The sequence below is a fragment of the Aphelocoma coerulescens genome, chromosome 1, assembly GCF_041296385.1.
Source record: "Aphelocoma coerulescens isolate FSJ_1873_10779 chromosome 1, UR_Acoe_1.0, whole genome shotgun sequence".
NCBI lineage: Eukaryota > Metazoa > Chordata > Aves > Passeriformes > Corvidae > Aphelocoma > Aphelocoma coerulescens.
This window is the reverse complement of record NC_091013.1, coordinates 105,603,702-105,625,396: the sequence shown is the minus strand read 5'-3', so window position 1 is coordinate 105,625,396 and position 21,695 is coordinate 105,603,702. Positions and strand designations below refer to the sequence as shown.

At 42.8% G+C, this 21,695-nt stretch overlaps 1 long non-coding RNA gene across 1 annotated transcript; it reads left to right on the top strand.

Annotated features, from left to right (window-relative positions):
- The first annotated feature begins 5,123 nt into the window (after positions 1-5,123).
- LOC138114474 (uncharacterized) lies at positions 5,124-19,334 on the top strand. Its single transcript, XR_011152644.1, has 3 exons — positions 5,124-5,291; positions 14,423-14,609; positions 15,017-19,334. It is a non-coding gene; the product is annotated as an uncharacterized lncRNA (long non-coding RNA).
- The last annotated feature ends 2,361 nt before the right edge of the window (positions 19,335-21,695 follow it).

The following is a 21,695-nucleotide window of genomic DNA, read 5'->3' as shown; positions in this document are numbered from 1 at the left end:
GTGAAGTTTAACAGGGGCAAGTGCCAGATCCTGCACTGGGATGGGGCAACCCTGGCTGTGTTTATGGACTGGGGAATGAGAGGCTGGAGAGCAGCTGTAGAAAAGGACCTGGGGTTCCTGGTCCATGGCCAGTTGAACGTGAGTCAGCAGTGCCCTGGCAGCCAGGAAGGACATCCATGTCCTGGGGGGCATCAGGCACAGCATCGCCAGCTGGGCAAGGGAGGGAATTGTCCCGCTCTGCTCTGCACTGGGGCAGCCTCATCTTGAATATTGTGTGTAGTTTCTGACACCACGATTTAAAAATGACATTAAGCCATTGGAGAGCATCATGAGGGTCATGAGGATGGGGAAGGGTCTGAAGGGGAAGCCGTATGTGGAGTGGCTGAGGGCTTGGTCTGTTCAGACTGGAGAAGGGGTGACTCAGGGGAGACCTCATCGCAGTTACAACTTTCTCATGAGGTGAAGAGGAGGGGCAGACACGATCTCAGATACCAGAGATCTCTGCTCTCTGGTGACCAGTGACAGTCCCAAAGGAATGGCATGAACTTGTATCAGAGGGGATTCAGACTGGATATTAGAAAAGGTTCTCTCCCCAGAGGGTGTTTGAGCACTGGAACAGGCTCCTCAGGGCAGTGGTCACAGAGCCAAGCCTGGCAGAGCTCAAGAAGCATTTGGACAATGCTCTCAAGTCGAGGGTGGGATTGTTGGGGTGTCCTGTGCAGGGCCGGAGTTGGACTCAATGATCCTGATGGGTCCCTTCCAACTCAGTGTATTCTGTGGTTCTATTCTTGTGTTTTCTGGGTGCTAGTTCAATTTCATCAGTAAGTAGTCTTCATCAGAGTTAGATTTACACGGAGGATTATTCAGTGTAGCAGTGATTCAGGTGCCTAACCTCTCCTGGGCAGCTCCTGCTGGATTTGCCACAAGAAATGCATCAAGGACAAGGTTTATGGTGCTGAGCAGAGAGTTACCTACAACAAAAAGCAGAAAATGTAATGGGAGGACTGGGCTTTGTCTTCAGGCTCTGAAGAAGACCAGCCCTACCAGTGCTGACCTGGTGGAAGGTGCTTCTCAGGATTCATCAGCTTTCCTCTTGTGCTATCCAAATCCTTTCTGATAAAGTATGTTGAAAGAGTAAAGCTTCTCCCATTTAACTCAAGGTGACCTTAAAGCATTCATGGAAGACATGACGTGTTAGATCCAAGTTCCTCCTCTCTCTCAGGTGACTAAAACTCCTCCAAAATTAGTGCCCTTGCAGTATTGCTAAAGGGCATGCCAGTACATTTCCCTGGTGCTGTTTTGTGGAGCAGAGCAACATCTGGATGTCTTTACCAGAGCAGATGCTGAAGAAGAGACAGTAAAACATTTGGTTTATGAGCTCCATTGGATTTTAGGAGTCAACTGGGTATTAAAAGGCTGATGCCAAAACTTACTCAGTCCACCAAGAGACTATCATAGGCTGCTATGGAATGCTGCTACTGGGGACATAGACAACTGGGATTTTAGGGATCTTTAGGGTTAACAAGCAGCCAATTGAAGGGGTTTGGCATTGTTCTAGTGCCACAAGTAACAAATAGATGCTTAGTCCTTTGGTGGAATTTAGCATCTAAATTTTGAAAGATTTTTCTTCTAATTTCTCAAAATCTAATGGTGTAACCGCTTTTCACCACGAACATGAAAGGAAAATACCCTTGGCTCTGCAGTTCAAAGAATAGATAAAAAGTGTCCAAGCCATGATTTTTCTTTTAAACCATATTTGTAGGCTTTATTATAAACTCTTCACATGCAGTCTCCTTGCTCTAAATTTCTCACTGGCACCTGTTGTCCCTGGTTTTTTACAGTCTTTAAGTGCCAGACAGGACAGAAAGTCATGTTGCCTTTGATGCGTGTGTGTGACCTGCTGGCAGAGCTTCAATGGCATTGGCCACAGCCTTGTACAGAGACACAATGAAATGGGATCCTGCTACACAAGGTACCGTGGAGAGATGTGAGCAGTGACAATCTTTCTCTCAAAAAGATTACAAATGAGACAGATAAATAACCAAATTGTGGAGTGAGAAAAGACTACTTAGTCAGCAAATAAAATAGGGTATGTTATATCATTTGCTGAAATGTTCAAGGTTAAATGTGGCTCTTGGTGATCTGTAAGAGAGTGTAAGAGATATCTCCTAGACCTAATACTGGAAACAAGAGTCAGAGTCCTGAGCTCAGGTCCTATTGGCAAGCCATGGGCTGGGCACTAAATACTGTGAGGGTGATGAGGCCCTGGCACAGGCTGCCCAGAGAAGTTGTATCTCCCCCATCCCTTGGAAGTGTTCAAGGCCAGGTTGGATGGTGCTTGAAGCAGCCTGGTCTAGTGGACGGTGTCCCTGCTCATGGCAGAGGGTGGAACAAGATGAGCTTTAAGGTCCCTTAAAACCCAAATCAGTCTGGGATTCTAAGATTCTGTAATTATATATTGTAAGGACTGAAGTGAGAAAACTAGTATTATCAATAATTTCAAGCACCAGACAAAATTATTTTGCTAATCTTCAAACTAATCCCAAATTTTTACAGAAATTGCCAAATAGTTTCAACAGGATGCTTTAGAGCAGGAAATGAAGGTAATGATGAAGAGATAGTATCACAACACTCTGATAGTATCACTCTGCCTTGTACTGTTCAGTGGTTTAGTCTGGTTGTGAAAATGGAGACTCAATCTCACACCACTCAAGATCTTTTGAGCAGCTTATTTTTCCATCACCATCCCTGGCTGTTCCATCCTTTCAATGGGAGAACTTCCCACAGATTTTTTAACTTCATTGCAGCAGATTTATTAATTTTTTTTACTCTTTTATGGTAGTTAGAGTTATAATGTGTTTGCCTCCAGATGACATATATGATATAAGGTACTAAGGAAATGTTTGAAGCTAATAAAAACAGCCCAAACCCCTCCCAATTCCTCCATCCTGCTGACTTCAAAATATACCAGTTGAACCAAAACTGACTGCTAGGACAGACAAATGTATGGGATATGAAATATTTATGGGAAAAGCTGCTAAGATGCAAGCCAAGCATCTTATGTTAGGAATAATGTTCATTAATCAGGAAAGAATTGTGAACTCATTCTGATCTTCACTACCAGTCCTGGAGGAAGCTCACCACAAACTCAAGGATAGTATAGACCAGTGTGTCCTTGCTTCTGAAATTTTTGAATTCTCTATTGTTTCAAAAAGGATAAACACTTTGGCCTGAATCATGAATTAGCAGCATGTTTTTTCCCAGAAGTACAAAATTACAAATTATAATCTTAAACTTTCCTTACATTCCTCATTAGACTTTATTTTTTTTCGTCAGCGTAGAACTAATTAAATACACATTAGTAACAGCATGCAAGAAAAAAACAGGAAAAATATATCTATTGTAGCATTTAATCAGGGCCACATTTAAGTCAAAAATGAATGCTTTTCTTACAAATACTCTTTTGTGCAAACAGAAGCTTGTCCAGAGGAGCCTCTTCTTTGCCTTATACAGGCAAAAAGTCAAATTGGACCACTGGTTTTATAATCTATGAATCAAACTCCATTTTACTAGTGTGGGTTGAGAACAAAGTCATACATGGATGGCAAGCATCACCAGACCCTAAGCAGGCATCTGTCCTTTTCTGAATCCCACTAGTCCAGTCTTCTTGGATGGGTAGGCAGAGACATGGTCTTTCAAGCAAAGTAGGGGTCGCCCAGTTGCTTTCAACTGTTGCTTAACGTAACTAATAAAATATTAATGAAAAAATAGGGCAAAGGTGAAATCCCGAAGAAATCTCAATTCCCAGCATTGCCAAGGAAATCCATGGTTTAATGGTGGGTGTTTTTCAAGTATAAGTTCCACAGAACTCACTGTCCTATAAGCATCAGAGGACAACAAGCCGTGATAGCAAAGACAAGCAGTTCTGAGAAAGAGCACAACACAACGGGCTTGCTCTTGCGTTAGGCACCACGTCTGGGATTTCAAGGAACTGAAGAAACAGATGAGTCAGTTATGCTTAACATTCCCATTCCTGAAAGCCTGTGGAGGAGCTTCTGGAGGGTGCTGCAGACCCCTTGAGGTTGAAGTGATATAAATGAAAATAAAGTTTGACCTGCATGTTTCTCCTTTCCTTGTAATGAGAAAAATCAGTAATTAAAGCCAAGAAGAATTAAATATCCTGCATGAAGTTCTACAGAATCTGATTTCCAAATACAAAAACATTGCCTCCACTTTGGCTCAGAGTAGCAATTCACACACTACACCCTTGGGGCCATGATTCAACCTCCCTGCAAAACATACATTTTTTCAGCTGGGAACAGCCTTTAATTTTTTATCACAACTCTGCTATCTGCCCACATTATTTATATTATTTATACATGTGTACCAGATCCTCAGCTAACTAATTTATAGCCACTGAAGGATGCCAAGAGCTGATTTTTAATTTTCAACAAAGTACATCCTTTTCTGAAAGCTATGACATTGTTCTCAAATTAAGTAAATTAAGTGCATTTTTTGCCTTGGGTTTTTTTTGTTGTTTTTCTTGGTTGGTTTGGTTTGGTTTTTGGGGGTTTTGGGTTTTTTTTTTGTTTGTTTGGTTTGGTTTGATTTGGTTTGGATTTTTGGTTTTGATTTTGTTTTTCACGGAGGTTGGTAATTTGGGGTCTGTTCTGCTTCCTTGCTGGATCAGACCCCACACTCAGAGTATGAAAGTCTTTGTTCTGGGATATTCTCACAGGAAGGGGCTGTGTTAGCTGTCTCTTCAATGACCAAACCAGTGGGTTGGTTTTGAGGTCAAAGCTATGTGTGTGGAAGAGGGCTTTGTGGTAAGCCAACTCACATAGAAATCTCTATTGGCTTGGGATCAAAGAAAATAGTGCTGTTTGTAATAACTTGGAGAAAGATCTGTAGACAACATTTGCTGGAAATGATCTTGTGGAGAATATTAAACTTCTGTATTTGACATACGCTTTTTTCTGCTTGCTTCTAATAAATGTAAGTGTTAATGGCTTGCTTTGTGCCAGCTGAACTTGATAAACTCCTTGAAGGAGGGTGATAAAACCATGTGTTTAGAACAGCTGAGCTAGGTCCCATTGCAGAAGGAAAGGTCTCTATTTTGCTTTGGGTGGAGTTCTCAGCTGCTGGAGTGGTTGATAGTTGAAAAGGGAGTGAGGTGGATCTGGGACCTCAGTAATCACCTAAATGCTGGAGAAGACCTGGCTTCTACTGCCAAGTGGCCAAGAATCTGGAAGAGAGAGTTACTCACCAAAAGGCTGCTTCTCCCAGTGCTGGTAAGGTGCTGGGGTGCCAGATTTCTGTGTTCGTGTGGGGCAGTGTGGACCAAGGTTACCATTGGGGCCCAGGGGTCTGTGGCCTGAGGAGTTTTGCTCATGAACCTCCAGTAGCATCCCACAAAGCCTGTGCCCCTGGGAACCTACATCCTTAGAGAATATCCTCTCATGGAGGACAAATTTCATTTAGACAACCTCAGGCTCAAGCCAAACATCAGATCAGCTCAGAAACTCCTGTCCAGATGAGGAGAGATCCAGCATGAGCAGGGCAGGAAGGAGCAGCATTGTATTGTTCCCAACATCTCTGTATAGCCTGCAGAGGAGCCAAACTGAGTGTCTTCCCTGTGGGACAGGGAAACTACAGAGCTAAGAACAACCCTTGTGCAAAGAGGGGACCGTGAACAAACCTCTGGGCTTTTGCACAGAGAATGAAACGTGTCGTGTTTCAAGTGTTGATCTATCCAGGACCAAAATGAGGTACTCTTGATGCAACTTGCTGTGAAAATGTAATGACAGTGGACAACACTGATGTTCCATATAACACAAAGTGAAGCAAAGAACTTCCTTCTACATATGAAGAATAGCATCAGTTTCTAGACAGAATATTCATAAATGACTAAGCTTAATCAGAGCAAGGCTTTCCATATTCTGCTATTTCAGTTCTCATTCCCTACTCATTTTCTTAGGGAATACCAGGTCTTGGGAGAGATGTCTTGACCGTTTGCAGTTTGATAATCCTACCAGAGCCTTGATGTCACTAAAACCCATGATCAGTTATTCACAGATGAGAAAAAATGCAAAAAAGCCAAAGGATAAAGGGGAAAATTAATAGTATAAGAAAACATAAACTCATAGAGTATCAACACTGAAAGGCACACTTACATGATGAAGAAGATTATGGAAAGCACCAAGGCTGGAAGAGACTTGTGAGGCTCCTGCTTAGATGGACATAATCATCTTATGACATCTCAGAATGCATTAGTAGGGGAACTAAACACAATGACCAAGTTTGGAAACATTCAGGCAGAGGAACCGAGAATAATTAAGGTGTTAAAAATTTGTCTTGTAGCAAAAGTGACGAAGTACTGAGATTGTGTAGCTGTCATAGCTAGGAGAAAAAAGTGTGTCTTGATAAGATTCTTAGAGTGCTTTGGAAGAGGACAGGAGAATTGTCAGTCTTAAGAGAAAATAGTAGAATAAGACCTTGATGATGGAGGTTGGATCTAGACGTGTAACAAGCCATTGGAGCAGCTTAGAACAGAGAATGTGGTTGACTTTCCATTGCTAACAATTCTCCAAATCACCACAGGATATTTTTCTCCATTTAGAGCCTGAATTAACTGCCAAAATCCTAATGACCTCTCACACGAGAAGTCAGACAAGATGATCAACCTTGACCTCCTCTGATCTTAGAGCCTATGACTAATGTATCATGTGTTTGTTCTCTCATTCTCTCTAGGGAAGATGGACAGAGAGTGGACTGTTTTGTTTTGGAAGTATTATTGGAAGGTTTTAGTGTTCTGTACTTATTTTAAGGAGGGAGGTCAGAAATGTGTTATAGTTGAGCCGTTTGAGGGCATTCTTTATGGGGAGCTTGTTCCATCCTGGCCACTGAGAGCGCTCTGTATTTCACATCTCTTCTATTAGAAAGTGTTGCAGTGTCAGAGGATTGAGATATTCCAAGTTGGAGAGCTGTGGGTGATCTTTTGCCCTTGAACCCTTAAGGAGTGAGTTTATGACTCAGAATCATAGGAAACTAATATGTACAGAAAAGGTATTGTCTGCTTCCATATCTGATGCCACTTGATGCGGTGCTTTGGGTCCCATGGAAAGATAACCCACTGCTGATTTGGAAGACCTGTGTTGCTCCTCTGCTCATCTGAAACTTTTTTTTTCATAGCAAATGAGCAATGTACAACCCACCAATGCTTGCTGAGGAGACAGTATTGGCCCTCTGAACTCCATCAAGGTTCAAAGATGAGCAGCAGGGTTTGTTAGTCACTTTTCAAGTATTAAGATAGCTCATACTAACACTTGCAACCAGCCAAAGATAACTATTGCACTCAGATATATAGAAGCTGTGACTAATTAAAATTATTCTTAAGGGAAAAATATTTATCCAGGACAACAGATTACATTCTGATTTTAAAATGTCATTGGAGTGACATTAGGCTTGCAGTGCCTAATGAAGCATGCAAGATCACCCTTTCTGTTAGTTTCTTCTGCAACGAGAAACTATATAGAGAGTGTGTGTGTGTGTATACATATATATATATACACAATACTATATCAATGCAATACTATAACAAAAAACACCAAAAAAAAGGAAAGGGCAAAGTTTCATAAATATACCGCCAATCTTTGCTATTGAGCAAAATATCCCATCCCTGGAAGTGTTCAAGGCCAGGTTAGATGGGGCTTGGAGAAACCTGGTCTATTGGAAGGTGTCCCCGGGCATGTGTGGTGGGTTGACTCTGGCTGGATGCCAGGTGCCCACCAAAGCTGCTCTATCACTCCCCTCTATGACTGGAGAGGGGAGAGAAAATAAAGGAAATTAGTTGACATAAGGAAGAAATCACTCACTGAATCAGCAAAACAGACTGAACTTGGGGATATTAATTGAATTTATTATAACCTTTCAGGTCTCAGAGCAAGTTTTTTCCTAAGATCAATGAAAAAGTGCAGGTTTCCACTTATATTTGCAATTTTTTAAGAAGTTGCTTGGGCATGAACCCTGTGAGATCTCTGGTATCTGCTGTAGCCAACTGCAGTTGGGCTGCTGACCTCTGTTTTCCGGGCTCTTGAAAGTGCTCAGCCATTCATGATTTTGCATCTTTGAGGAAGGAGGTCTGGTCACAGAAGTGATCCTAGCAAGTCTGAGTGGAAACCTAAACCAAAACATCACACTGAAGCTCAGAGCATCACATCCTTTTGTTCACATAGTCACAGAATCAAAGAATCCCTGAATGATTTGTGTTGGAAGGGACCTTAGAGATCTTCTAGTTCCACCCCCCTGCCATGGGCAGGGACATCTTCCACTAGACCAGCTTGCTTCAAGCCACATCCAACCTGGCCTACAACACTCCCAGGGATACAGAAACCACAGCTTCTCTGGGCAGCCTGTGCCAGGGCCTCACCACCCTCAAAGGAAAAGATTTCTTCCCAATATCCCATCTAAACTTGGCCTCTGGCAGTGTGCAGCCATCCCCCCCTGTCCTGCCCCTCCAGGTCCCTGTCCAAAGTCTCTCTCCAGCTCTCTTGGAGCCCCCTTAGGAACTGCCAGGGGCTCTAAGGTCTTCCCAGAGCCATCTTTTCTCCAGGTTGAGCACCCCCAGTTCTCCCAGCCTCTCTCTAGAGCAGAGGTGCTCCAGCCCTTGGAGCATCTCCATGGCCTCCTCTGGACTCACTCCAACAGGTCCAGGTTCTTCTTGGGGGGCCCCAGAGCTAAACAGCTCAATTAGATGTGATTTTTAGACCTTCAGCTCCTCTTGTGCTTAGACCAGTATTTATTATTAATAATAATAGTTAATTATAAGCTAATAATTAATAATAAGCTAAACTAATATTTAATATTAGTTTAGACCACTATTTAAGCTAATTTAAAAATTAATAAAAATAGTTTGCAAAGGAGAGGAGATTTAAAAAGAAATATTCACAAAACTACTCCTCAAAGATCTTGCAAAATCTATTATAATAAATATATTAATATATTAATCAAAACCAGTCATAATAGATCTTGGGAAGTTCTATTTTAGTATATATATGCATTGATAGATTAGTCGATATTCCCAAGGTCTATCAGAAGTGATTTTGAGAAATATTTCTTTTTAATCTCTCTCCTTTGCAAAGCTTTTATTTTTAATAGATATGCTATGAGAGCCATCCTGACAGTCTGGTGTGCACTTCCTGATGGTGCCAAGAACTGTGTTTCTTGTTTCCTTTCACCCAGCGCACTCCTGTATTTCTGGTGAAGGAACTATTGTATCTCACATGACTCAGATCTATCCAGCATGCTGCCAGACCTGGTATGCTGTCAGATTTGTTTACTGGGATTATATCCTTCCGAGCCTTTTATGGAAAATCATGGAAAGCCACTATTTTAGCATGTACACTTTTGGTATCACCAAGACAATGAGTAACACAGTCCTCCCTCCCCTCCATGACAGCTTGCCATATAAAATTCTCATCTTATTCTTTTTTCTGAACCTATCTGGTTTTACCCACATAGATGAGGAAGGCTCAGACAAGCTGAAAAAATTTTGCAGTATGTTTTACACTCAGGTTTGTTAGCTTGCATGCCGTTTCTAAAATTTGGGAGTTCAGAGGTGTAAGAAAAAAAGGTGATTAAGAAAGAAAAAAATCTTGAAGTGTGCCTTTTAGACTGTCCTGCTAGTCAAGAGTCACTATGTCAAGGTAAATGCTTCTTAGTAATGTCAGTAAATTTTTGAATGTTGCTCCTTCTGGAAAGAGACAGTGTTGAGATAAAATCAGATTTATTTTTCAAGGGGGTGACAAGATCTTTTCCCAAACCTATAGCAAGATCTGTGTAGCTCCATGAGCTAAAGTAGAAACTCACCCCTCATCCCCTGCACAAGCCCCCTAGTCAGTTGCAGCAAAGACCTTTGAGAAGTGGGTTTGAAGAAGGTTGGCTCAGGTTTGGCAGCACATCTCCCCGGACCTTTACCAAAATGCTGCTTGTTGCTAGGGTGTGTCCTCACCATGCATGTTCCTGCTCTCAGTACAGCTCAGCTGTGCAGGGAAATGCTCTTGGCTGGAATCTCTCCCCTGCCGGCATGTCAGAGCAGAGTTGTGCTCTTGCACATTAAGAACATTCACAAGCCAAGTACCAGAGCTAAGCTGACAAACCTTAATCACCCACTTGAATATATATAACTGTTAGCCTAAGGGCTTTCTTTTACTTTTCATCCCACTCCTGCTCATAGTATTTATACACATATTTAACTTTATGTAAACAAGTGTCTGATGTCAAATTAGCCCACTCTGATAAATGAAGCATGACACATATGTAAATGCTTGCAGAAAGAAAGCTTTGATCCTGTTTATGTCTCATATCTCTAAAGGAAAATGATCTATGGTCTGTAAATCCAGTCTCTACGAAAAAATAATTTTGTCACATCATTTTGCTATGGCCAACGATATTGCTGTTGCTGTGGCACGAGCACTGCAAGAGGACACTGGCTTAAGACAGCCAGTCCTAGGTGAAGGTCCTTCCACAACCTTTAAAACAGGATCAAAAATGCTGAGAGAGAGGGAGAAGTGTTCAGAGGTCAGAGATTGAGGGAAACTTTTGCCACGTTCAAATCAAAACCCTTGCCCTTACTTGATACCAGAATTTTACCACATTTGGCCTTAAGGATGTTAGAAAAAGTACGTATGTCGAATTGCCAACCTGCAGTGTAAAGTTAATGTGTCATCAGGCTTAGTAATGAGGTGAAATAGAAGTCATATGTCTTTTTAATTAAGTTGAAATATAAGGTGCTGTTCCTAGAAATGGCTGGGATTTGTAACCCAAGAAGTGCCCTCCACCTGAAACTGTGCAAATGGCCACCCATTTTCTGATGGCCCATTTAGAATAACACTGTTGCTGTCCCTACAAGCGGGATTCGTCGTCTGGTGTGCAGCCAGCCAATCTCACATGCAGAGCTGAGGTATTTGATTATTTCATATTTTCAAAGATGGGTGCTAGGTAGTATATCCACAAAAAGGTAGCACAGATTCTCAAAACTTTACACTATATATACGTTTTAGCAAACAAGGAAGTCTTGGTTCACTGGCTACAAGTTATCTAGTTCTCTTATTAATTAGCTTCCTACCTTCTATTGGTAGAATGATTCTCTTGCTTCTCGTGCTAGTTAGTCTGCATATTCAGTCTTTCTCGTCTTTTGAGTCTGTGGGTTTCTCGAGCCCGTGATCCATGAGTCAGTGGTCACAATCTACCCCATGGAATTACCTCTTGCTGGTTGGCTCTGTGTGCAAGCTGCAGGGTGAGCTCTGGGTGGTAGGAACCCAAGGCAAGAGGCCTCACGCTGGCACCAACCCCTTGAATTACAAAGGGCACCACAAGGACCTGTGGGACAAGCCAGGAGACAAGAGATACAGCAGAAGCAGAGGACTCAACAGGAAGACCCCAGACTATGAGTAAAGGGCATAATTGACCCTTTTCAAACACACATGAAGAAATCTTTACCTTCTCCAATGACTAATATTTTGAATTGCTTTAATTATTACATGCTGCACTTGTCTCTCCATTCAGCTTCATTGTAACAACATAGTAGAATGTGATCTTCAGTTAAATTTTTTTATTCATGTTACCTTGAAATTCAAATACATTTCTTTGATCCAACAAGTTTATTAACACCTGATTGTTCAAAGCCAGACTGTAACTATTCTCACTGTTTTAATTTTTCATTTTGTTGGAGGACATACATGGAATTTGGCTCCTGGTGTAATCCGAAGAAGCCCACTGTGACATACAGTCACATAAGATTCTGGAGAATGTGCAATTTTCAGTTCCACATTATCATTCTCTCCTCAAACCTTCCACTGCTAATCACCTTCTTGCTTAAACATCTGCCCTTTAGACAATCAGAAAAAGTGTATTGAATTGTAAACTCTGAGGTTGATCTTCAGCCTCTCACATTACCACTCAACAGCAGATACCATAGACAGTTTACTTCTAATAAGCATCATATGCATAGCAATGGCTTTGGAGATCCTCCTTTGCTAGAACATAGGAGATATCTAGATGCACTATCAAGACTACAAATATTCAAAACTAAATTGCACAATATGTGTTTTATATTTGAATCAAATTGGTGGGATTTGCCAGATTAAATATAGATGTATGTGATGTTAATATTTGTGTCTGAGCTCAGTGGTTTTACCACTGGAGAGAAAGAGGTACTTTTAGAGACTGATTGTAGAAGAGTCTGATCCAGCAAATGATCCTCTCCAGTCTTACAGTGATAAAGATTGGGAAAATCCTGAAAAGGTCACCTTTATCCTCATTCAGTCTCCAAGGGTGGATCAAGCACTTCTGGATCTTCCTCAGCAAGTGCTTATCTGAGATCTTTCTAATAAAAGGGAAAGACCAGGTGCTGTATTGACTTCAGTAGAAAAGACTTGAAGTAGAAAAGACATTAGATGGCTGAATCCCACACTAATTGGTGAAGTGTTAATGGCTGGATCTGACACTTTATTTCAGCTTCTGAAGAGTTCGTGCCTGCTTTAAGTTGTACTTCCGCTGTTGGCCATGGAAAGAGAAAAGAATCTCCTTCATACCCCAAAATACATAAAATAATTTCTTGGTATGTGACTCCTCTGAAGGCAACTCTGTATCACTGTTGGTTGTAAACCAATACCCAACACCTTAAATTATCTACCCGGAATTAAGTATGATGGAATGAATCTGACCACCATCAGGCCAGGACCCAGAGCCCAGATTTGAAGAGTCATTTCCGTAAGATCACCCTGAAGGTGTTAAGATTCCAGACAAAAATCGTACCAGGTTTGGGGGAAAAATAAATTTAAAAGAATATACAAAGTGAAGTGAAAGGCTCTTCCTGGAAATTGTTTGGGGTTTCTTTGTCAGTTTCAGTACTGTAAATGGCTCATCTTGATCCTTTCAGAGCTCCTAGACCAAACCACACCTCTTTTTTACACAGGATTTTTCAGTAGCAGAGGTGCACATACAGTCCAAAACCTGTTATTAACTTTGTAAGTTAACATTGCTCTGGGGAGCCTGTTCCAGTGCTCAAACACCCTGTGGGGGAAGAACCTTTTCCTAATATCCAACCTAAAGCTCCCATGACACACTTTCAGGCCATTCCCTTGGGACTGTCACCAGAGAGCAGAAATCAGTGTCTGCCCATCCTCTTCACCTCACAAGGAAGCCGTAACTTCAATGAGGTGTCCCCTCAGTCATCCCTTCTCCAGGCTGAACAGACCAAGTTCCCTCAGCCACTCCTCTTATGGCTTCCCCTTAAGGCCCCTCACCATCTTCACTGCCCTCTTTTGGATGCTCTCCAGTGGTTTAATGTCTTTCTTATATTGTGGTACCCAAACCTGCACACAATATTCAAGGTGAGCAGAATACAGCAGGACAAATAGCTGTTTTCCCTGATCCCTGTAACAGCTTGTCAACATGCTGGAGGGAAGGTATGTCATCCAGAGGGACCTGGAGAGTCTGGAGAGGTGGGATGGTATGAACCTCATGAAGTGCAACAAGGCCAAGTGCAAGTCCCTGTGCGTGGATTGTAGCAATCCCAAGCACAAACACAGGAAAACTGGAGAATGGATTGAGAACAGCCCTGGGGAGAAAGACTTGGGGCTGCTGAGGGATGAGAAGTTCAACATGCCCTGGAGTGTGCTGTGGGCTGGCACCCAGAAACTTCTTATCCCAAGCTGATCCCACAGTGTTGGCAGCAGGGAAGGGGGGATTCTATCCCTCTATCCCACTGACACCCCACCTGCAGAGCTGCTTCCAGCTCTGGGGTCCAACATCAGAAGGCTATGGATCTGCTGGAGCGAGTCCAGAGGAGGCCATGAAGATGCTCTGAGGACTACAGTCCCTTTGCTCTGGAGACAGGCTGGGAGAGCTGGGGATGTTCAGCCTGGAGAAGAGAAGGCTCCAGGGAGACCTTAGAGCTTGTCAGTGCCTAAAGGAGCTGCAAGAGAGCTGGAGAGGGACTTTGGAGAAGGGCCTGGAGGGACAGGAAAAGGGAGAACAGCTTCCCATTGCCAGAGGGCAGGTTTAGATGGGATATTGGGAAGAAATTTTTTCCTTTGAGGATGGTGAGGCCCTGGCACAGGTTGTCCATAGAAGCTGTGGCTGTCCCATCCCTGGAAGTGTTCAAGGCCAGGCTGGACAGGGCTTGGAGCAACCTGGTCTAGTGGAAGGTGTCCCTGCCAATGGCAGGTGGATTGAAATGACATGACCTTTAGGTGTCTTCCAAAAACGTTCTATGATGTGTTTTCATTCCTTAGCAGCATGAGTAGATTAAGAGTTCTTAAGAAAGTACTGTGTATGTACAAGCACTGTTTTTTTCCTGTCTGCATGAATAGTGTCCCTTATCAGGTCTTAATTTGTAGTTCCCTTTGTACTCCTTTAGTTTCCTTAACAGGTTCTCAAATTTCCTGTCTGACTTGGCACTGGTGCCGTGGCTGGACTCTTGCCACCCTCCATTTGGATGCACAACCGAAACCCCAAGTGGCCCTATTCTGGTTATGCTATCAGTTAACCTTATTGTGAAGAGCAACATCTCCAACACTCAGAACTTTTCATACTTGGGTTGTCAGGTAACTTTTATATGTATTGTTTACTCTTTTGGTTATTTATTCCTCTGATGTTAATTCTAGATTGTTGTTTATTTCTACTGGGCTGACTAAAGCTGCCAGGTTTCAGAAGTCAGAGGTCTGCAAACAGTACAAGTAATGCAAATAATACAGGGATATGAGCAAGGGACCATGAGTCACAGCTTCTACATTCAGCTTCCACCTACACTGCTCCACTTTATTAACTCCTGCAAGGCTCAGTTTCAGCATTTTGCAATATTTTGCAGTCCAAAAATTAGTGTCTGGAGTGTGGTGGTTACAGCAACCTTGTAAGAAAGGAGCTTAGATATTCAAATGCTGTTAATTAATTTAAATGATGTAAATCAATAAATAATAGTGATTAATTGGCTGTGATTTCCATTCTTATACAGTGGTGACAGCTACTTGCTCTCCTCCAGACCTCTGCCCTTCCAGAAATACAATTCATGTGCACTGCAATTCAAGGCAGAATTTATTTGAAAATGAACAACAGATCCTGCTAGCTCTGCAGTGAGAGCCACCTGCACAGAGAGAAAGGATACAACCAAAGGAAAGCAATTCCAGAAGAAAAGCTGTTTGTTTTGCTTTGTAAACATGGTTGCTAATTGGGTAGATAAAAAAGGTGACAACAGAAAAAACAGTGAAAAGCACTGACCTGCATCCTGTGTCCACATGCACCCCAGGCTGCTCAGATTGTCCCTGACACTTTGCAAGTAGAGGCTGAAGACTAAAAGTACCCCGGGAAAAGAGGATCTGCTACCTTGCATGACCTCTGCCTGCACTCCTGATATTTCATGCCCATTTGGGCATTTTCCAAGACACCCCAAAAGGGACAATACTCCCACTGTGAGAAAAATGTAAGATTTGTTTTGTTAAGTTGATTATCTTATTCTACAGCTGATAATCAGGGAACTGCTTATCTGTTAAACATCCCCATTCAGGAGCAGGCAGCCAAAAATTCTGCATGAGCACCATTGCTGGTTAAGCCAACAAACTCTCCCCCAGGCTGCTGTACAGCCTCCCTGCACCCCTCCCAGCCCACCTCCCCTGTCCAGCACACAGTGAGCAAAGGGCTGTGGTTTGCTCCCAGGGACTGCTTAAGCCTCAGTCCTGCCCCACTGACCTCTTTGCTTCACTGGAGTGTAACCACAATATTGCAGAGGCTACAAAGAGCCTGGCAAGGTTTGGGTCACTCTTCCTCAGTGGGAAGGAAGGGACTGCACCTGATCCAGTCCTTAGGCAGGACATCCACTGATTTATGTGAGTTGACTGCAAAACTGGCCCCATCCTGATTTATTCCTACATCCACCGGCACCAAACCTAGTTCTTCACTGGAGCATTGCTATCCTGCAAGTACCACAGCTTTCTCCAAGACCTGGAAGGGAAATGGGGCTGCTTGTGTTAACTAATCATGCATGATACGTAGCAAAGACTCATCTTTTACCTGCCGGCTGCCAATCACTCCAGCTGTCCTGCGTTTGTGATGTTAGCAACAGTGCCTGGGACCATCCCCAAGCTGGGGATGCTCTGCTGCCCCTTCTGGGATGGCCTCCTTACATTGGATGAAACAGCACTAAAAGTCCAAGCTGTCTATCTGGCTACTAAGCCATCACTGCTAGCCCAAGAGAACTGCTAGTCCAAGAGAAGCCCAAGAGGTTAGATGGTTGCAGCTTAATGAGGACTTTTCCTAATTTAACAGAGGGCAGTGCTGTAGAATAGCTCCACTACCTCCTGGCTCTTCAACCCGACCTTACTTTGGGCTTGTCATTCTAAAGAGATGCAGTAGGGCATCAGCTGACTCCGTCTGGGGGCTGTGTGCCCATGAAAGCTCCTTCGTGGAAGCTGAGCTCTGGTACATGAAGACATGCAGATCCCAGCCAGAACTGGCTTGAGGCCAACCAGATCAGCACTCAGGTGGAGCAAATACATAGCCTGCATCCATCTGTGTAGACGTACCCATGGGGAGGTCAAAGAAAAAGATGGAGCTGCTGGCAAGGGTTGTCCAAGACCTTTCCCAAGAAGCATTTTCCCTGCCACAGGACTTGTCGGGAGCAACTCTCCTCAAGGGGCTGTTTGCTAAATTGAGGGAAATACTCACAGCCTGATATGGGGTTGGGTTATAAAGAAATTATTTATGACACATGTTACTGAATGAAAGGAAAACAGTAGCACTGAGCAGGCCCAGTCTGGGATCAGCATGATTTATTCCCTGGCACTGGATCCAAAAGCATCCTGGAGGGGCAGCAAGTCTGCTGCTGAGCCCCCTGGGTTATTTTCCCAGCTCTATTCCTCTCTCCTTCCCTCTATTGCAAAGAGGACCTGCTCTTCAATGTATCAAAGTATTCCTAAACAATAGAAAGGTGCTCTCTCAAAATCTCCTATGGTCCAGCACCCTTTTAGAAGCTACACATGGGTTTTCCTGACCCAAGGGAGGGAGGAGGGCAGCCATCCTGCCAGAATAACAATACAGGGAAGTCCCATTCAACTGAACTTTGGCCAAAGAGCAGTAATCTGGTTATTAAACTGGAAGCCTCAATTTTAGCTCCTGTCCTGGGGTATCTGAGAAATGGCCATTGAAAGAAATTCAGCAAATATGCCTTGAGATTAGTGCAGAGCCCCCACTTTGTGCACAGTTTCACCCCCAGCCAATGCAAAATGTGTTTTGCTGCAAATGTGGTGTGTGAGCTATCAACACACTTTGCAGGGTGAGAACTGTATGCAAGCAGATATTTACTGGATGAGGATGCTGCAAAGGGAGGCACATTTTGTAGTCTCTTTGTGTACTTGGAGGAACTTATGCAGGTCCTCCCCATGCGTGGAAGAAGCCAGGTTATTTTTCTTTTCACCTATTTTTGATTGAATTTGACTAGAAGATATTCAGACATGTTTTGCTACACACCAGACACACCTGATCCCTGCAGGACTCTCAGTATGACTGTAACGTGGACAAGTTCTCACCAGAGGAATGTAAAAAGAACAGTTCTTCTTTCTGTACCTAGGTTCAAAGACTGCATTGATTTTTACATTAATTTTATGTGGGTTCTGATGAAAAATATGGCTTAAAATGTACTTTTCAAGTTTATAAGTTGTCAATTGCTGTTTTCAAGTCTTCTGCATGTGCTGCATGTTAGGGGTAACACACTCCACAACGTGATGGATGAAGTAAATGCTTTCACCCATGCTTGATGATCCAGAGTGGAAATCAACAGATTCAGGAGAAAGTATCTATAACATAATTCTCCCATGAAGATCTGACCTTCCACCTTTTCAGTTGGATTACAGTGGGGGGTTTATTCCTATGCTATGGACAGTCAAGACTAGACACCATTTCCCCTTAGTCTGCATCCTGTTTTGGAGAACAATAGCTGCATTTTTGACCGAGTGCCAGCCCATAACTCATGCTTGCCTGCATCCTTTGGAGAACAGATTTGGCTGATATTATAGTAATTTGGTGTACTGAAATGACTGTTCCAATTAGAGCAGGACTTTGGGTTTTTTTTTTCTAGTCAGTAATATTATTTCTGAAGATTTAAATATTTTAGAAATAATAAACAAGAAAGAGAGGCCTCACCTCTTGATGAAATATGGGTGCATAAATTCCCTTGACTTAATCTCCAGTCCACTCAAATATGATACAGCTCAAAGTTCAGCTTGGGATCAAATTTTGTTGAGTTTATGTCCTGTTTGGGACAGACAGCTTGAAACAGATAAGAGGAATCCAGTGAAAAACAGAGGGAGAGGAAGGCAGTGGACAAGATGGAATAAACACAACAGCTGGAGGAAAAACAAATGCATTAAAAGAGTGAGTATCTTGTACAAGCCTCAGTTTTGATGGTGTCACTAGCTTTCACCCAAATTGTCCTCTGAGCACAGTCCAAAAAGTTGGTGGATGCATTGAACTTGCTGAGCACCAGTCACCGTCAGTCCCATACATGTTGTTGGCAACCTTTGCAGAGCAAAAAGTGAGCTCCAAGAACAGTAGTGCCTTCACGGATATCACAGAAACTATCCCACCAAAGGGCTGTTCCCAAGCAGGAATTTGGAAATACTGGTTTAATTGTTCTGGGACAACTTTTATTCAGGCACTTATGCTGATCTGAAAATTCTCCGGGATAATGAGAATTGCCTCTGAAGGCCTGAATAATTTGCATTCCAACACCTGTAAGTGCAAACTGATGGGAAAGCATCTGCTCTCTTCCTCTTCCAGGAGACAGACTCTGCCGGGTTCCTCAGGTTCAGGATTGATCCCAACATACATTTACTTCTCTGCCACCAGCGAGACTGTAAAAATCCACCCAACATTTGACTTACATTTTCTGTGTGTTCCTTCCTTCTTCCCTGCTGATTCAGAATGTTTAAAACATCCCTTTCTGTTTATGTGCTTTAATTCTTCTCCTTCCACTGTGAAAAAATTCTCATAACCTTTCTGCAAAGGTCCCATTTTTCACACCTTTCCCAGTTGCTGCTAGATCCCCTCTGAACTCTCTCACAGTGTCTGTCTGGAAAACTTTGCCAGGTTTTATAACCTCATTCTTGAGACCTAAAGGGATTTTGAGGACCCCCACCTGGGAACTCTGCAAAGCAAGACAGCAGAAGGCAGAAGGGAGCAGCTGCCATGGAGCTGTGTCTCGTGACCTAATAAATTATCCCTAGTTGGTATGTAAATGTTACTGGACATAGTCTTAGCCTGGTCCATTTGTCAAGTGAAACATGAAGATGATTTAAACTGATAATTTAAACTACTTCGAACGCAAGGAGAGGTGTAGAGAGTTGTGAGGGCTTGGCTGGTGAACAGATTGTAAGTTGACCTCATTCACTGACAGCTGAGACATCTTAAAAAACTGCACTGGTTTAACAAGAAAAATAATTGCCATACCTTCCCAATGTGCATAGCATGTTCAAATTTGTGGAATATCTGAAATAGTGCAGTGGAAAAGCAAGAGAGTTTTGAATGTTTGTATGGAAAATGGAGCTATGTCTTTTAGGCTTTTATAATTTTAAGAAAGATTATTATTATTATTATTATTATTATTATTATTATTATTATTGTTGTTGTTGTTGTTGTTGTTGTTGTTGTTGTTGTTGTTAGAGGAAGGAAGTTAGGGAGATCTGCTCATTTTATTTCATCCAAATAAAACAAGATCTTTCTTTAAGATAGGATTTTATTCTCATAATAACTCTTGCACAAGACCAAAATCTGAGCAAGTTGTGAAATAAGAAGTAGTAAGAAAAAACACCAACACCATTTGGGCAATAAGATGCTGAAAGCATTGCTCCACAGACCTCAGTAAGTGATTTGTTTAACTGTGCATCGCTCAGGTACTCTGCTAGGAGACATCTGAGAATACTTTGTGTGGGTGAATCCAGAGGCCTACTGAAGAGCAGTAGGAAGTGCATGATGCAAACCAAATGAAGTGACACATTCTGTAGTGCACAAACAGACAATCCCGTTGTGTTTGATTGCATCTACTCAGAAGCCACCTCATGAGCAGCCTAAGGAAGCAAGAGGCTGGAAAAGCAATTACATGGTGAGAAAAGATGACAATATGACACTGGATATGTACAGGCAGAGAGCTGTGGAAAACATTCCTCATTGAAAGCTGGTCTTGATTTTCGGGTTTGATTACAGTTTTAAGAGGGTAAGCTGACATTAGACTTCTGAGATCAGATCTAACATATCAACCAGTTAAAGCAAGCAGTTGGAACATAAGTTTTTCAAACTGATGCTGAGTGTCTTGTCCAATAGTGAGTTTGACTGGATACCCACAAACTTGTGTTCAGCTGTCTTTGAGCTACCCTGGGGTTTGCTTCCTGAGCTCCAGCTGAGTGTCAAGTATAACTCCTTTGCCTCTCTATCCTGTATCATATCTGCAAATTCTGTATTTATACAGCCCAAACACCAGGAATATCCCCAATGGCACTAGTTTCTTGCTATAGACTGAACTAGCTGCCAATGTCTAGACAATCAATTCAAGCCTTTAGCTCTGGGGTAAGACTAAGCTCTGGCCTGTACCAGCAATAGTGTGGCCAGCAGGACCCAGCAGTGACCATCCCCTGTGTGGGGACTGCTGAGGCCACACCTCAAATCCTGGGGTCAGTTTTGGGACCCTCATGACAAGAAGGACACCGAAGTGCTAGAGCTTGTCCAGAGAAGTGCAACGGAGCTGGGGAAGGGTCTGAAGCACGAGTCTGATGAGGAGCAGCTGAGGGAGCTGGGGGCTCAGCCTGGAGAAAAGGACGCTCAGGGGGGACCTTCTCACTCTCTACAGCTCCCTGAAAGGATGGTGTAGCCTGGTCAGGGGGTTGTCTCCTCTAGCAAGTAACAAACAATTAGAAAAGAAAATGGTCTCAAGTTTTGCCGGGGTTTAGATTGGATACTGGGAAAATTTCTTCACTGAAAGAATACTGAAAAATAATTGAAAGCATTGGAAAAGGCTGCCCAGGGAAGTGGTGACAACCATCTGTGGAGATATTTAAAAGCCATGTGGATGTGGCACTTGGGGACATGGGTTAGTGGTGGCCTTGACAGGGCTAGGGAAACACTTGGGCTCAATGACCCTAGGCATCTTTTCCAACTTAAATAATTCCATGTTTCTAAGATACTTACACATAAATGCAAACATCACCATATGAGCTTGTCGTCAACGCTCCTTTTGCAACTAGTGGAGATCTTGCCAACACAGCTGAAGAGAGGCTTGGCTCATTCTGTATCAGGGCTGCCGGTCTCCCAGACACTGAGTCTCCAGCTCATGTGGATGTAGAGACCATATGGGAATTTAGATGCCTGTCAGTGGACTCATATGTCATAATCCTTCATGACGGTACTTTTGTTTGAAACTCCCTCCGTGACTTAAATGCCATAATCTAGGCTATAGAGGGAGACAGAACTGACCACTGGTGGTTCACATACCTCAACCTTCCTTATGAAACAATAAATGGAGGTTGTGGTGGTTTTTCTTTCTCTTTTCTCCTATAACATAGTGTTCAGAGCACATATAACACATCATGACTTAACATCTTCCTCTGCAGGAAAGAAACTGTTTTAATCAGTACCTCAAGAAATATGGGAGT